We start from the raw sequence: 19,214 nt of genomic DNA on the forward strand, positions 1-19,214 counted from the left end.
ATCAAATAATTATCAAAATACTATCAAAATAACACAAAGATAACAAACGTTGAAGTTCGCAGCCAGAAATATTTATATCAAATACTTATTACCAAGGCAAGGAGTGTTTAGTTTACATGAGATCTCATATTACACTTTAATAATTTTATTGATTGTATAAGTGCACTTTGTAATAATGTCTTATTAAAAGATTTTTTTTTTTTTCAAATACATTTATATCTGTTACGAATGGGAGACTCAGGCAGGGATCCAATTGCAGCGTTTTATTAGAAGTAAGAGTGGTCGTACAGGCAGGGTCAATCAGGAGCAAACAGGAACAGCAAGGGACAGGCAGAGTCGTAGTCAGGGTACAGGCAGTAGATAGAGGCAGGCAGATAACATTCACAGGTCGGTATACAAGGCAAAGGTCAGGACAGGCAGTAACGGGTCAATAAACAGGAAACAGGCAGGATTGGTAACAGACAGGCAAACACGATATAACGCTCGGAATTGTAACAGTGTTAAACAAGACTTCGCGGTGAGGTGGTGTGTGTGAAAGTCCTTTATAGTCCTGGTAATGAGCTGCAGCTGGGTGTGGTGATTAGTGATAGTGATTGCTGGAGTGAGTGCAGGTGATAGGCAGAGAGGATTATGGGTAATGTAGTCCGGGAAGTGACAGGAACAGACGTGATCGTGACATAACGCCCCCTCCCGGAAGGCGCGTCCTCGCGGCGTAGATAGCACAGATAGGGAGGGGGGGTGGGTGCATTGGAGCTCAGACGAGAGCAGGGTCTCCAATGCAAGTTCCAGGGCAGCCAAGGCCGCTTAGGTGTTACAGGCAGGCATGGCGAGTCCGGAGTGTCAGAAAGCCACGGCGGGTCAGGTGGCTCGGGCGGCCACAGCAGGTAGGGTGGCCTGGGTAGCCACGGCAGGTCAGGTGGCTTGAGCAACCACGGCAGGTCGGGTGGCTTGGGTAACCACGGCAGGTCAGGTGGCTTGGGTAACCACGGCAGGTCAGGTGGCTTGGGTAACCACGGCGGGTCAGGGTCCATAAACGGCCATAATAGTTCAAAGGCCGATGACGGCAGTGGCCGAACAGGGTCCCCACCCACAAGCTCCCCACCCCTAGGTATACTGCCCCCCCCAAAAAAGTTCTTGGGGAAATCAACAGAGGCCCTGGCGGGTTCATGGGCAAGGAGCTCGGGTGGCGCCGGCAGAGCAAGGCGTTTGGGCGGCGTTGGCAAGGCAAGAAGCACAGGTGGAGCCGGCAGGGCAAGAAGCACAGGTGGCGCTGGCAGGGCAAGAAGCACGGGTGGCGCCGGCAGGGCAAGAACCATGGGTGGCGCCGGCAGGGCCAGTAGCACAGGTGGCGCCGGCAGGGCAAGACGCTTAGGCGGAGCAGGAGAGACCTCTGGAGTGGTCTCCAGGCCCACAGCGGCCTCTTGAAGGGCGTCTGCATCTTGAGGAGAGGAGGACGCCTTCTTCCTCCTCCTCCTTCTCCTCCAAGAGTGAGGCGATGGTTCACCGACTGGAGCGGTTTCTGGAACGGACTCAGTGGCTGGAACGCCCCCTACTACCTTCAGCACTGCAGGGGCGGCCATCTTGCCCGTGGGCACTGGCAAAGCAGCCATCTTGTCCATCGCGTCCAGGGTGCTTGAGTCCATTGCAATCGGCGAACAAGAGTCCATAGCAGCCGGCAAACTTGCGTGCATTGCAATCGGCGAACAAGGGTCCATAGCAACCGGCGAACTTGAGTGCGTTGCAATCGGCGAACATAAGTCCATAGCAACCGGCGAGCTTGAGAGCATTGCGACCGGCGAACTTGAGAGCGTTGCGACCGGCGAACTTGATAGTGTAGCATCCGACGAGCTTGAGTGCGAAGCGTCCACCGGGCTTGAGAGCGAAGCGGCCGGCTGGCTTGGGTGTGAAGCGGCCGACTGGCTTGAGTGCGAAGCGGCTGCCGGGCTTGAGTGCGAAGCGGCGGGCTGGCTTGAGAGTGAAGCGGCCGGCTGACTTGAGAGCGAAGCGGCCGGCGGAGACTTAGGGATGCCAGCTGCTCGGGCTGCAATCAGAGGTGGATCAGCCACACCGGAACGCAATCCTCTCCACACCCTGACAGATCTAGAGACGTGACGTGGCTCTGGGCGATCAGCGGCAACGTGACATTGCTCTGGGCGATCAGCGAAGGTGTGACGTTGCTCTGGGCGATCAGCGAAGGCGTGACGTTGCTCTGGGCGATCAGCGAAGGCGTGACGTTGCTCTGGGCGATCCGCGGAGACAGAATGTGGATCTAGGCGATCAGCGGAGATGAGACGTTGCTCTGGGCGATCAGCGGAGGCGGTGACTGGTAACGTAGTGACCGCCATCTTGTGAGTACTCTCCTGAGCAAGGTTATGATTATCGACACAATCCTCGACAGAAAGGCAAAGGGGGAGGTGTTGCTGTAATTTATAGTAATATATTCAGAATCATTCAAAAGAATTTCAAATATAACTCCTTTGAAGTGATGGTGCTTTATGTAACATTATGTAAGTTGACATTTGTGCTGGCTACTGTATACAGGCCACCAGGACACCATACTGACTTTATCAAAGAATTTGCTGATTTTCTATCAGAGTTAGTACTGGCTGCGGATAAAGTCCTTGTTGTTGGTGATTTTAATATCCATGTAGATAATAATAAAGATGCATTTGGATTGGCATTTGCAGACATTTTAAACTCTATTGGAGTTAGACAACACGTGTCAGGACCCACTCATTGTCGTAATCATACCTTAGATCTAATACTGTCGCATGGAATTGATATTGATGCTGTTGAAATTCTACAGCAGAGCGATGATATATCAGATCATTATCTAGTCTCGTGTATAATACAATTAGCCAAGGCTACAAAACCACCACCCAGCCATAAATATTGTAGAACCATCACGTCTACCACTAAAGATTGCTTTATAAATAATCTCCCCGAGCAGTTTCATCGCCTTAGTATACCTGACAACTTAGAAGAACTCGATGCTGCAACAGAAACTATTGGCTCTCTCTTTTCCAGCACATTAGATGCAGTCGCTCCTTTACGTCTAAAGAAGATTAAGGAAACTAATCCAACGGCGTGGTATGATGAGCACACTCGGGCTCTAAAACGAGCTGTTAGAAAAACTGAACGTAGTTGGAAGAAAACAAAACTAGAAGTTTTTCGCCTTTCGTGGAAAGAAAAAATGATTGAGTACAGAACGGCTATAAGAAATGCTAGATCTACTTATTTTTCAAATCTCTTAATAGAAAACAAACATAATCCTAGGTATTTATTTGACACAGTGGCTAAATTAACTAGAAACAGAGATTCAACTGCTGACGTTTCCATAGAGCACAGCAGTAATGACTTTATGAACTTCTTTACTTGCAAGATTGATAATATTAGAGAGAAAATTAAAAACATGCAACCGTCCACAGTTTCGCTTCAGACAGTGCACTGTAGTGTCCCTGAGGTAAAACTAGAATCATTCGCCGCTATAGGAGAGGAAGAATTATCTAAACTTATCAAATCATCAAAATCAACGACATGTATGTTAGACCCAATGCCGACTAAACTACTGAAAGAAATGCTTCCAGAGGTCGTAGGTCCACTTCTTGATATAATTAATTCATCCTTAACACTAGGATACGTGCCAAAAACCTTTAAGCAGGCTATTATTAAACCTCTTATTAAAAAACCTCAACTAGATCCGAGAGATTTAGTAAATTACAGGCCAATCTCGAATCTACCTTTTCTGTCAAAGATACTAGAAAAGGCAGTTTCAACACAACTGTGCTCCTTTTTTAGAAAGAAATGGAATCTGTGAGGATTTCCAGTCAGGATTTAGACCATACCATAGTACTGAGACTGCTCTCGTTAGAGTTACAAACGATCTACTCTTATCATCCGATCGTGGCTGTATTTCTCTATTAGTGTTATTAGATCTCAGTGCTGCTTTTGACACTATCGATCACAACATTCTTTTAAAAAGACTTGAAAACTATATTGGCATTAGTGGAATTGCTTTGGCATGGTTCAAATCGTACTTATCTGACCGTTATCAGTCTGTAGTAGTTAATGAAGAGATGTCGTATCGATCACAAGTTCAATATGGAGTACCACAAGGCTCAGTGCTAGGACCGTTGCTTTTCACTCTGTACATGCTGCCCTTAGGAGAGATAATTAGGAAGCATGGTGTTAGTTTTCACTGCTACGCTGATGATACTCAGCTCTATATTTCCTCGCGCCCTGACGAAACCTACAAATTCACAAAACTAACAGAATGCATAGCTGACATTAAAAACTGGATGACAAGAAATTTCTTATTATTAAATTCAGAAAAAACTGATATCCTAATCTTTGGACCAAAAACTTCCTCACGAAAAAACCTTGAATACTCCCTAACACTTGACGGGTGCTCCATTAAACCTTCGTCCTCAGTTAGGAACCTGGGTGTGCTCTTCGATACCAATCTTTCATTTGAAAGTCATGTTTCTAGTATCTAGTATCTAGTATCCTCTCTGCTCAGTGTTTTGCCTGCCTGCTGTCTGACCTACGCTCGAAGCTTCGTGGAGTTTATCCTAAATCTTTCTCTTTATTCCTATTCACATAATATAACTTTCTTATTTTTCACTAGATTACTTAACCTATTGCATAGTATTACTAAACGGAACGATTTATTACTAGTAATCTACCAGCGTAATCACCTAGTGTCAGCCATAGCCCGCTAGCCTGCTAGCTACCGTCTATTTTTTTCCTCTAAACTAACCTTCCTTGTCGATCTAATGGCGGATTTATCCGATGTATGTTATTCTGATCTGTCCTCGCCAGATCGGGAAGCTGTGGAGACTTTGCTGCCCGGCATTCATCGATCCACCGCGAGGTACAGCGTCCCGCACATCACCCTTGCCCCAGGCACCGGCAAGCGACCGAGACATCCAGCTAGCGAGTCCCGTGTGCGATGCAGCTTTTCGGACGGCGTACAAAAACACGGTCAGTCATGTCCGACGATTATCATGTGTATTAACTGCAACATGTACAGCTTAGCTCTTTCTGTCAGCAGTGAGACTTACACATGTGATAAATGCAGGGATATTGTCAGGCTGACAGAGAGAATCTCAGAATTAGAGACACGCATCCAAACTTTAATTGAGGATAGTGAGAATGAAAGGGCCTTAGATACTGCTTTGGATGCGACTAGCCTAGTAAACACTGCACATTCGGTTCCGGTTGTAGAAGCCACGCAGCAGGCTAACTGGGTGACTGTGAGGCGGCATAGTGGCAAGAACAAACACCACTCTTCCGTTCCGATTAGAACATCAAACAGGTTCTCCCCACTCAGTGACGCACCCACTGAGAATCCTGTTGAAAGTGCCCTAGTTATTGGCGATTCTATTACACGGAACGTGAAAATAGAGACACCAGCCACCATAGTCACATGTTTGCCGGGGGCCAGAGCACCTGACATCAAAGCAAATTTAAAAGTGCTGGCTAATGCTAAACGTAAATATTCTAAAATCATTATCCACGTCGGCACAAATGATGTTCGACTTCGCCAGTCGGAGATCACTAAAATTAACATTAAAGAGGTGTGTGAACTCGCAAATTCAATGTCAGCAGAAGTAATTTGTTCTGGCCCTCTTCCTGTTCGTCGGAGTGATGAGATAGTTAGCAGGTTATCATCACTCAATGGCTGGCTGTCTAAGTGGTGTCCGCAGAATAATATAGGTTTCATAGACAATTGGAAAAGCTTTTGGGGCAGACCTGATCTGTTGAAAAGAGATGGTATTCATCCCTCCCGGGATGGTGCTGCTCTTCTATCTAGAAATTTGGCAAATAGTCTTAGAGCTAAACCATGACAAACCAGGGCCCAGATCAGGACGCAGACAAACTGGCTAAACCGACCGTCTGCTAGCTGCCTCACGTCACAGAACTCAAATAATTCACAGCACATAGAAACTCTTTCACCTAGATATTATCACATAGAGACTGTGTCTGTACCTCGAACTAGTAAATACAAAAAACTTCCGAAACCTTTTAAGGGTAAAAATTTAATTGATGTTCAAAAAATGAAAATCACAGATAAATTAGATAAACAAATGATAAAGCTTGGGCTACTGAATATTAGATCTATTTCTTCAAAAGCACTTATTGTAAATGAAATTATCACAGAAAATAAACTAGACTTGCTGTGTTTGACAGAAACCTGGCTAAAACCAGACGATTACATTATTTTAAATGAGTCTAGTCCTCAAGGTTATGACTATCGACACAATCCTCGACAGAAAGGCAAAGGGGGAGGTGTTGCTGTAATTTATAGTAATATATTCAGAATCATTCAAAAGAATTTCAAATATAACTCCTTTGAAGTGATGGTGCTTTATGTAACATTATGTAAGTTGACATTTGTGCTGGCTACTGTATACAGGCCACCAGGGCACCATACTGACTTTATCAAAGAATTTGCTGATTTTCTATCAGAGTTAGTACTGGCTGCGGATAAAGTCCTTGTTGTTGGTGATTTTAATATCCATGTAGATAATAATAAAGACGCATTTGGATTGGCATTTGCAGACATTTTAAACTCTATTGGAGTTAGACAACACGTGTCAGGACCCACTCATTGTCGTAATCATACCTTAGATCTAATACTGTCGCATGGAATTGATATTGATGCTGTTGAAATTCTACAGCAGAGCGATGATATATCAGATCATTATTTAGTGTCGTGTATAATACAGTTAGCCAAGGCTACAAAACCACCACCCAGCCATAAATATGGTAGAACCATCACTTCTACCACTAAAGATTGCTTTATAAATAATCTCCCCGAGCAGTTTCATCGCCTTAGTATACCTGACAACTTAGAAGAACTCGATGCTGCAACAGAAACTATTGGCTCTCTCTTTTCCAGCACATTAGATGCAGTCGCTCCTTTACGTCTAAAGAAGATTAAGGAAACTAATCCAACGCCATGGTATGATGAGCACACTCGGGCTCTAAAACGAGCTGTGAGAAAAGCTGAACGTAGTTGGAAGAAAACAAAACTAGAAGTTTTTCGCCTTTCGTGGAAAGAAAAAATGATTGAGTACAGAACGGCTATAAGAAATGCTAGATCTACTTATTTTTCAAATCTCTTAATAGAAAACAAACATAATCCTAGGTACTTATTTGACACAGTGGCTAAATTAACTAGAAACAGAGATTCAACTGCTGACGTTTCCAAAGAGCACAGCAGTAATGACTTTATGAACTTCTTTACTTGCAAGATTGACAATATTAGAGATAAAATTATAAACATGCAACCGTCTACAGTTTCGCTTCAGACAGTGCACTGTAGTGTCCCTGAGGTAAAACTAGAATCATTCGCCGCTATAGGAGAGGAAGAATTATCTAAACTTATCAAATCATCAAAATCAACAACATGTATGTTAGACCCAATGCCGACTAAACTACTGAAAGAAATGCTTCCAGAGGTCGTAGGTCCACTTCTTGATATAATTAATTCATCGTTAACACTAGGATACGTGCCAAAAACTTTTAAGCAGGCTATTATTAAACCTCTTATTAAAAAACCTCAACTAGATCCGAGAGATTTAGTAAATTACAGGCCAATCTCGAATCTACCTTTTCTGTCAAAGATACTAGAAAAGGCAGTTTCAACACAACTGTGCTCCTTTTTAGAAAGAAATGGAATCTGTGAGGATTTCCAGTCAGGATTTAGACCATACCATAGTACTGAGACTGCTCTCGTTAGAGTTACAAACGATCTACTCTTATCATCCGATCGTGGCTGTATTTCTCTATTAGTGTTATTAGATCTCAGTGCTGCTTTTGACACTATCGATCACAACATTCTTTTAAAAAGACTTGAAAACTATATTGGCATTAGTGGAATTGCTTTGGCATGGTTCAAATCTTACTTATCTGACCGTTATCAGTCTGTAGTAGTTAATGAAGAGATGTCGTATCGATCACAAGTTCAATATGGAGTACCACAAGGCTCAGTACTAGGACCGTTGCTTTTCACTCTGTACATGCTGCCCTTAGGAGAGATAATTAGGAAGCATGGTGTTAGTTTTCACTGCTACGCTGACGATACTCAGCTCTATATTTCCTCGCGCCCTGGCGAAACCTACAAATTCACAAAACTAACAGAATGCATAGCTGACATTAAAAACTGGATGACAAGAAATTTCTTATTATTAAATTCAGAAAAAACTGATATCCTAATCTTTGGACCAAAAACTTCCTCACGAAAAAACCTTGAATACTCTCTAACACTTGACGGGTGCTCCATTAAATCTTCGTCCTCAGTTAGGAACCTGGGTGTGCTCTTTGATACCAATCTTTCATTTGAAAGTCATGTTTCTAGTATCTGTAAAACCGCCTTCTTCCATCTAAAAAATATATCTAAATTACGACATATGCTCTCAATGACAAATGCGGAACAGTTGGTTCATGCATTCATGACCTCAAGACTAGATTACTGTAACGCTCTACTGGGTGGTTGTTCTGCTCGGCTTTTAAACAGACTACAGTTGGTCCAAAATGCGGCAGCTAGAGTTCTTACTAGAACCAGAAAGTATGACCATATTAGCCCAGTTCTGTCAACATTACATTGGCTCCCTATTAAACATCGTATAGACTTTAAAATCTTGCTACTTACTTATAAAGCTCTAAATGGTTTAGCTCCCCAATATCTAAGCGAGCTCTTGGTGCATTATAGTCCTTCACGTCTATTGCGATCTCAGAATTCAGGCCAGTTGATAATACCCAGAATATCAAAATCAACTGAAGGCGGCAGATCCTTTTCCTATTTAGCACCTAAACTCTGGAACAATCTTCCTAGCATTGTTCGGGAAGCAGACACACTCTGTCAGTTTAAATCTAGACTAAAAACACATCTCTTTGCTCTTGCATACACATAACACATTATCAATACATTAACATTTTTCAAATCCGTTAAAGGATTGTTACGCTGCAATAATTAGGTCGGCCGGAACCGAGAACATTTCCTATAACACTAGATATACCTGTACATCAGAATAAGAATGGCATCTACGCTAATATCAGTCTCTCTGCTTATCCTGAGGTTTGCCGGGTGCTGGATCCAGGCCGTATCCAGATCAGATGGAGAACCTGTGTCTGGACCTGACTACAACGTAGCCCAGGAGACAATGGGCCTACAGATCCAGTTCTGGCTGCATCTATAATTCAGATTTTTAAATCTCCGTATCCGCTTACATATATTTATATATAATCTATTTTTAATCTCTATAATAAAAATGTATAATTCAGATTTTGATCTCCATATCCATTTACATATATTATATATATCTTCCAAGGGGTTTTTTCCCTCCTAGGACTTTTTTCCCACGCTGGGTTTTCTCCTAGGGGGTTTTTTCCACCCCTGGGAGTCAGCCGACATTGGCTTAATGTAGCACCATCTTGTATATGTTACATATTACCACGCTTGCTTGTACAGCTTATTTTTAACCATTTCTCTTTTTTCTGTGCTCCTAATATGTAAAGCTGCTTTGAAACAATTACAAATTGTAAAAAGCGCTATATAAATAAATTTGACTTGACTTGACTTGACTTGTAAAACCGCCTTCTTCCATCTAAAAAATATATCTAAATTACGACATATGCTCTCAATGACAAATGCGGAACAGTTGGTTCATGCATTCATGACCTCAAGACTAGATTATTGTAACGCTCTACTGGGTGGTTGTTCTGCTCGGCTTTTAAACAGACTACAGTTGGTCCAAAATGCGGCAGCTAGAGTTCTTACTAGAACCAGAAAGTATGACCATATTAGTCCAGTTCTGTCAACATTACACTGGCTCCCTATTAAACATTGTATAGATTTTAAAATCTTGCTACTTACTTATAAAGCTCTAAATGGTTTAGCTCCCCATTACCTAAGTGAGCTCTTAATGCATTATAGTCCTTCACGTTTATTGCGATCTCAGAATTCAGGCCAGTTGATAATACCCAGAATATCAAAATCAACTGAAGGCGGCAGATCCTTTTCCTATTTAGCACCTAAACTCTGGAACAATCTTCCTAGCATTGTTCGGGAAGCAGACACACTCTGTCAGTTTAAATCTAGACTAAAAACACATCTCTTTGCTCTTGCATACACATAACACATTATCAATACATTAACATTTTTCAAATCCGTTAAAGGATTGTTATGCTGCAATAATTAGGTCGGCCGGAACCGAGAACATTTCCTATAACACTAGATATACCTGTACATCAGAATAAGAATGGCATCTACGCTAATATCTGTCTCTCTGCTTATCCTGAGGTTTGCCGGGTGCTGGATCCAGGCCGTATCCAGATCAGATGGAGAACCTGTGTCTGGACCTGACTACAACGTAGCCCAGGAGACAATGGGCCTACAGATCCAGTTCTGGCTGCATCTATAATTCAGATTTTTAATCCCCGTATCCGCTTACATATATTTATATATAATCTTAATCTCTATAATAAAAATGTATAATTCAGATTTTGATCTCCATATCCATTTACATATATTATATATATCTTCCAAGGGGTTTTTTCCCTCCTAGGACTTTTTTCCCAGTGTTAGCACGCTGGGTTTTTCTCCTAGGGGGTTTTTTCCACCCCTGGGAGTCAGCCGACATTGGCTTAATGTAGCACCATCTTGTATATGTTACATATTACCACGCTTGTTTGTACAGCTTATTTTTAACCACTTCCCTTTTTTCTGTGCTTCTAATATGTAAAGCTGCTTTGAAACAATTACCAATTGTAAAAGCGCTATATAAATAAATTTGACTTGACTGACTTGACTGAGCGGCAGCCATTACGTGACATAGCGAACTGTCGTGTTCCTCCGCGACACCCACAGTAAAGGAGGATCCACTCAGTTGCAAAGCCTGTTCAATATACTGTTCTAAAGTCCCGTTGCGATCATGTAACGGCATGATGGCACTGAGCGGGCCTGATAGTCCACCGCGGAAAAATATCATGAGACACTCCTCGGTAAAGCAGGTCAAATGCGCCAGTTCAATAAAGTCCGTTACATAATCCTCAATGCATCTATCTCCTTGACGGAGACCGATCAACTGGGCGGATGGATTCATGGTGGTAATGACAGGAACACTCACGAAAGCTGCTGGATCTGTGTTGGCGAAGTCTTCTGTTACGAATGGGAGACTCAGGCAGGGATCCAATTGCAGCGTTTTATTAGAAGTAAGAGTGGTCGTACAGGCAGGGTCAATCAGGAGCAAACAGGAACAGCAAGGGACAGGCAGAGTCGTAGTCAGGGTACAGACAGTAGATAGAGGCAGGCAGATAACACTCACAGGTCGGTATACAAGGCAAAGGTCAGGACAGGCAGTAACGGGTCAATAAACAGGAAACAGGCAGGATTGGTAACAGACAGGCAAACACGATATAACGCTCGGAATTGTAACAGTGTTAAACAAGACTTCGCGGTGAGGTGGTGTGTGTGAAAGTCCTTTATAGTTCTGGTAATGAGCTGTAGCTGGGTGTGGTGATTAGTGATAGTGATTGCTGGAGTTAGTGCAGGTGATAGGCAGAGAGGATTATGGGTAATGTAGTGACAGGAACAGACGTGATCGTGACAATATCATTGTTTTAATAATCTTTTGTGCTTTAAAGGGGACCTATTATGCAAAATTCACTTTTGCCTGGTGTTTGGACATAAATGTGTGTTGGCAGTGTGTGTACACAACCACCCTATAGTGATAAAAATCATTTTTTTTTTAATCTTCATAAGGAATAATATTAATATACATCATCTGTGCACGAGGTAGGGCCTTAAAAACATCAGCCAATCACGTAAACGATTGGCCCTCTGGCTTGTCAATCATTGCCGTGACATTACTTGTGAGAGACATGCGCGGATTGGCCCTCTGGCTTGTCAATCACTGCCATGACGTTCCTTGTGAGAGACGAGCGCGGCTGCGCACTCCAGTAACTTTCCACACTCCACAGGCGCCGCATGCAATGTTTTTGTCCGGAGACAGGAGTAACAACTGCAGAGTTACCTGCGGTGAGTCCGACATAATGAATCCATTAACATGACACAGCGAATGCCGGTGGTAAACACTCGTGTTCCAATACTCGTGCACGAGTTTTGGGAGGCGTTCCCTCGAGGGGACTTGGTACTAATGGGACTTGGTACTAACTTTGGTAAAACATTATTTTACAGTGTCTGTTACACATTACATTATGCATAAATTATGTGTAATTACATCCAACTAACCATACAATAAACCTAATTCTAACAATAACCCATAGTAATGTAGTTAATTACTATTACTCAGTACTTAAATGTATAATTACACTGTAACAAGGACACCTTAAAATAAAATTCTTCATTAAAAATGTGTAATTACAAATGTGTTTAAATACATACAAGTTTCAATAGAAATGACATTAAAATGTCGGACTGAGTAGCTCAGATGGTAGTGCACTTGCCCACAACACATATCTGAGCTGTTGGCTCATGAGGACCTGGACTGGGTCACATTCCTCTCACTCTACACTGTCATAAAATAAAACTGGAAAGAAAAAAAGTACTTTTTACTTTACCATAAATGTTTCTCATTACAGCTCATTATTGTTTTGGCAGTAGATGCTAACCATATTTCAAAGACAATAGAATGATGAAATTACATGTTAAAACTACTTAAGTGGATCAAAAATGCTCTTAAGTTACTAATTGCATTTAATATAAATTTAAACTTTGATACATTTTCATTTCAATGCAAATGCAATTAAGTTTACACATACATATTTTTTTAAAGTATATTATTTCTGTAATAAGCACTCTTTTTAAAAGTATGCTAAAGTGTACTTTTCTTTCACAAGGGTTTTAAGTATAGCCTATTACAGACATTACAGAGTCCACAAAGAAAGCACTCTTGATGCAGCAAACAAGCAGGAAATCAGAATACTTTTAATAATTACATTTTACATTTACATTTATTCATTTATCAGACTTTATCCAAAGGAACTTTTAAATGATGTGCATACCAAGGAATTTGACATATAACAATACAATTTGTAATTTGTCAACATAATCCCCTTTTGTAAAACTGTTAAACATTTTCAGATTTTCATATTTTCAGTTTTCTAATGAGTAACTAAATTATGAAGCCCAATGACTTAAAGTGCTGGTGTACCACTACCAATGCTGTCTGTATAATTGATCTCAATCTAGAACTTCACAGAGTTCTCTTTGTTCAAACGCGACTGTTCCCGGAGAAACTCAACTCTGCTCACAACAGTGATTCCTCTGAAACTGAGGTCACATGACCGATACTGGAGAAAGGAAGGAACAAGGGTTTCTAGACTGCCAGAGTCACTGAAGGAAAGATCTGTGCTTTCTCAAAACACAGAAACTTTGTGTTTGACAGAAGGAATTCAGCTGGTACTGGGGAAAAGACCATATTTAATGGTTATGTTTTACAATTAGGGCCAGAGCACCGATGGTGTGAGGACCTTATTGTAATTGCTCAGTCATTAGGGCCCAAGCGAAAATTCGCGCAGGGCCCTCTTGTTTTTCTAAGGATTATTAGGGCCCAAGCGAAAATTCGCGCAGGGCCCTCTTGTTTTTCTAAGGATTATTAGGGCCCAAGCGAAAATTCGCGCAGGGCCCTCTTGTTCTTCTAAGGATTATTATTATTTTTTTTTTTTTTTTTTTTTTTTTTTTCCGTCTTCCGGGGCTTTTTGGGGGCCTTAACATGCTCAAAAACTCTTGAAAATTTGGCACACACATTGGAATCCGCGGCCATTAGGACGCCGGAGAGGCTGGTACCCGGGCGTGGCAGGGGGGCTCGACAGCGCCCCCTTGAAAAAAGTCTGAAAATTTGGTCCATATATTAAACACGCTTGCACGTATTAGTATGAAACTCGGTACACATATAGACCTCATCGGGCCGAACAACTTTCGTGCTCTAAGTTAAACACCACGCCAACAGGAAGTCAGCTATTAAGGGTTGTTTGAAAAACGCATGCTCTGGAATTTGATATACTCCTCCTAGACGATTAATCCGATCGCCACCAAACTCGGTCAGCATGAAGTCAAGACACTGATGATTAAAAATTGCCAGGGGATTTTTGATATCTCGAACGGTTTGGCCGTGGCGAGGCAACGAATTTATGGCGAGAAAAAGGAAACAGGAAATGTGTTATAACGTCTGCATACATATATTGTTCTTTATGAAACTTCACGAGTGTGTTCGGTTATAGGAGTCTGATCACATGGATGTGACTATTGTGAGTCAAAGTTATAGCGCCACCAACTGGCAGCAGGAAGTGTATCACTTTTTGAAATGCTTTGAGATCACCCTCTTATTTTTACCTGATTTGCTTCAAACTTCATCAGTGTAATGTCAATACACAGCAGATGTAGACCTATGACAGGATTTTTGATATTTGTAATATTGTTGCCATGGCAACAGGTCAAACTGTAATAATATTCTTGAGTGTTTTTGAGGCTCTTAACATGCTTCAAATTGCATGAAACTCGACACACACATCAATATTGTCAACCAGTAGACATGGACAAAGCCATAGAAATGGGCGTGGTGGAGGGGCTCAGTAGCGCCACCTTTTGACAAAAGTGGGGGGGTTTGTTTTTCCTACAGTCACCAAACTTGGTACACATATTGTTCTCATCAAGCCGGACAATTTTCTAATTTACATTCATTAGCTCCGACCAACAGGAAGTCAGCTATTTTGGTTTGAATGTTAATTTTTTGAAAAAACAGGCCATGAATTTTATACTACTACTCCTACAGGGTTTATCCAATTTACACCAAGCTTTTTTTTAACTTGTTGCTAACACATTGAAGTTGTTTAATTGCAAACGGATTTTGGATATCTCAAACGGTTTGGCCGTGGCGAGGCAACGAATTTATGGCAAGAAAAGGGAAACAAAGTGTTATAACTTCTGCATACATTAATTGATTTTGATGAAACTTCGGCTTAGTCTTCGTTGTACAAGGCTGATCACATGGATGTGACTATTGTGATTCAAAGTCATAGCGCCACCAACTGGAAGCAGAAAATGTGTCACTTTCAGCATACATTGAGATCACCCTCTTATTTTTACCTGATTTGCTTCAAAATTCATCAGAATAATGTTAAAACTTGGCACATGTAATCCTTTGAAAATGGGCAGGGAGGAGGGGCTCTATAGCGGCACCTTGTAGTGCAGTAAATGTGGAGTGAATTTGACATAGTCCTTTGATGTTTAACCGTTTTAAGTGCCTATTGCCCGCTGTGCACAGTTGCCCTGAAGCCACCGGGGTGGCGGTGCCACCGGGCTTGGGCCCGCCATCGCTGCTCGCAGCTATATTTTATTCTTCTTCTCCGAAATGAATCGCATTTTTGAGGACCTAAACATGCTCGAAAACTCATGAAACTTTGCACACATGTCAGAAGTGGTGAAAATTTACATCTGATATGGGTTTCAGAATTAGTTGTGGCAAAATGGCTTGATAGCACCACCTACAAAATTTCAATTAAGCGCCCTTCGCGCTACTTTTCACGTACAGATATGAAATTCGGTAGACACATGTAACAGCCCAACACCTACAAAAAAGTCCATGAGTGCAAAATCTGAAAACCCAACAGGAAGTGAGATATTTTGAATTTTCTCTGCAACATTTCTGCAGTTTTGCCATTTCCAGATGTTGTACTTTAACAAACTTCTCCTAGAGCTTTTATCAAATAAACATCATATTTCGTCAGCCTGTTCTAAAGACCTTTGTGACATTAAATTGCGATGATCTTGAGTTTTCGTTGAAGGGTGTGTCCGTGGCGGCCTGACAAAGTCTGATGTTTCGCCATGAAAAAGGAATCTGTTGTAACTTAAGCATACAATGTCCGATCTGCCCCAAACTTCACATGTTTGATAATAGTCCTGGCATAAAGACATCTCTATGCCATTCAGTTATAGTCAAAGCGCCACCTGTTGGCAGCAGGAAGTGTGGCACGTAGAAATGACTGCCATATTTGCCCTGTTTTTATATGCATGTCACCCACTATTCACTGTTTCCCTATGGCAACTTCCTGTTTTCTGTCTTGATTATTATTTATAACTGCTTTATTAACCAAAAACACAAGAATGATTGTTAATATTGATTCATAAACCACTGCAATGCAAAACCGAATTTGAAATGTTTATATGATACTGCAAAATATTCTAATACATTCAAATTTTTCTAAAAATATTCAAAATATTAATAAATGTCAGTAATAATCACATGTAATCTCTCAGAAAGGTCTTGCATTAAAAATAAGATGTTTGCTGAATCATAATCAAAATACAACATACAAGGCCCTATACCAATAGGCATTTCTGTCCACTATGAATACATTTTTAAAAATCTATAATATGCTACTATATACGTTAAAGATAAATAAAGAAGCGGTAAATATAATGAACTTCACAAGACCTCTGAACGAGTCCTGTAGTATCTGGCATCTGGTAGTAACAGCAAGTTGCAAGGTGGAGCCTCCATGGATCCCAGAGATGCTCAGTCAGATTGAGATTTGGGGAATTTGGAGACCAAGGCAAAACCTTTGTTATGAACTCTTTGTCGTGTTCTTCAAACCATTTCTGAACAATTTTTGCAGTGTGACAGGGTGCATTATCCTGCTGAAAGAGGCCACTGCCAACTTCTTCCCATAGTTCCTCCTGCTGCCATCTCTTCCCCTGGTAAACCATGCACATCCACCGGCCATCCACCTGATTCATCAGACCAGGCAACCTTCTTCCAATTGGCAGAGAAGACACTCTGACCGGTTTGTGGCTACACAGCCCAATACACCGCAAACTGTGATACTCTGTGTGTTCTGACACCTTTCTATCATGGGCAGAATTACATTTTTCAACAATTTGAGCTACAGTTTGATCGCACCAGACAGGTTAGCCTTCGCTCCTCACGTGCATTAATTTTGACTTGGGCAACAATGACCCTGATGCTGGTTCACTGGTTGTCCTTGCACCACTTTTGGTAGATACAGACCATACCAGGAACAATCCATAAGACTTGCCATTTTGGAGGTGCTCTGACCCAGTTGTCTAGCCATCACTATTTGACCCTTGTCAAAGTCATTCAGATCTTTTGATCTTCTGACTGGTCACTTGGTACTAATATATCCCACCCCTAATGCTATTGTGATAATAATAATCAATATTATTCACTTCACCTGTCAGTGGTTTTAATGTTGTGGCTGATAATCATTGATGCAATCTAATAAACTTTAGGTGAATCATGACTTAGCTAATTGATAATTGTCAATGTGGCGAGACATTAAAGGAGCTGTTTTCAGCATATTAGGCCTAAGGTTAATAAAGAATGTGCACATATAGTGAAAGAATTTCAGTAAAATCACTACTATCAGCATTGGAAATATTCCGTACAGTGCAACTTGCATCATTTAGCCAGTAGGAGGCAACAAGTGACTGTCCTTATAAGTGAGCAAGTGAATCATACAATTGGTTAAAAAACATTGGTTAATTCAGGAAAGAATGTTACTGAAACTATTTGAGCTTTGATGTTCAAACAAACTACTCATATAAAACACATTTTGCTTATGTTTTGCATATGTACTGTTTGAGACAGATTTCTATCATTTAAATCCAAAATGATAAATAGATGAAATAAGGTATATAGATTTTACAGAATTATTATTAATACACTTTGACAGGAAAGACAATAGACAACTCTTCTGTGTTTAAAGAGTGGATCATTCAGTGCAACATTTCACCTGATTGTCATCTTTAAGAATCTATTTGTCATGATCATGAGTTGGAGTGCCCCGTTTAGCCACCTGAGGGCACTCCAACATGGACTTTTTGTCACCTGTTATACTACATTACCCATAGACACTTCCCTGGACTCATTAACCTTGTTCATTGCACTCAGCTGTTTTGTGTTTGTTCATTAGTGTCTGTCTATTTAATCTCAGTTGTTTCTGTCCTCAGTTGTGGTTTGTTGTATTGTGACGTGCACTTTGTATCTCTGGCTTTTTGTTTGTGGACTGATTATATGGATTTTGACCCTTGCCTGCCTTTGGATTTACGTGTCTGGATTTACCAATAAATGCTGCAACTGGATCTCAACATCTTGTTCTTGTGTGCCCGTGACAGAACAAACCACCGTTATTAGATCCAGCAGCATGAGCTTCCGGATTCCTCCGCCGGTCACTATGAGGGAGCGGATGGCTCGGGTTCGGGCATTGACGGCCCAACGTCAAGACGGCTGGGAGGTAGGGTGCTTTGCCCAGTCCTTCTGGACGAGGACGGTGGGGCTGGGCTATAATGATGCGGCTATAAAGGGCATTTTTAATACATGTCTGGATGACCCGTTACCTCAATGGGAGATGGAGGGGCTTCAAATCTTGGACTTCTGGGGTTTTGTCCGTTATCTATCCCATAGAGTCCAGTGGGCAATACCCGCTCCAGCCAGTGAGGCCGTTCCAGCCCGTGAGTCCGCTCCAGTGGTCACTCTAGCCCGTGAATCTGCTCCAGAGGCCATAGAGGAGGTGGGCAGGTCTCCGCTTCCCACACGTAAAAGGAGGAAGACATCCATCCCTCAAGACCCGGAGGCCTCCAGCCAGGGAGTCCGCTCCAGCCAGGGAGTCCGCTCCAGCCAGGGAGTCCGCTCCAGCCAGGGAGTCCGCTCCAGCCAGGGAGTCCGCTCCAGCCAGGGAGTCCGCTCCAGCCAGGGAGTCCGCTCCAGCCAGGGAGTCCGCTCCAGCCAGGGAGTCCGCTCCAGCCAGGGAGTCCGCTCCAGCCAGGGAGTCCGCTCCAGCCAGGACCCCAACCTTTTTAGAGCCCCCGTGGTCTGTTCCTCCAGCTCCCCCCTGGCCTTCGGTTGGGGGCTCTGGTCCTGGCCCGCCGTCCCTCCCCCTGGTCCTCCTCCAGTCCACCTCCCTCCTGAGAGTTGTGTTTTTGTTTTTCTTCATGGAGCGTCTGGTAGCCGCTCCGTAAGGAGGGGGTACTGTCATGATCATGAGTTGGAGTGCCCCGTTTAGCCACCTGAGGGCACTCCAACATGGACTTTTTGTCACCTGTTATACTACATTACCCATAGACACTTCCCTGGACTCATTAACCTTGTTCATTGCACTCAGCTGTTTTGTGTGTGTGTTCATTAGTGTCTGTTTAATCTCCGTTGTTTCTGTCCTCAGTTGTGGTT

Source organism: Megalobrama amblycephala, linkage group LG16 (genome assembly GCF_018812025.1).
Source record: "Megalobrama amblycephala isolate DHTTF-2021 linkage group LG16, ASM1881202v1, whole genome shotgun sequence".
Taxonomy (NCBI): Eukaryota; Metazoa; Chordata; class Actinopteri; order Cypriniformes; family Xenocyprididae; genus Megalobrama; species Megalobrama amblycephala.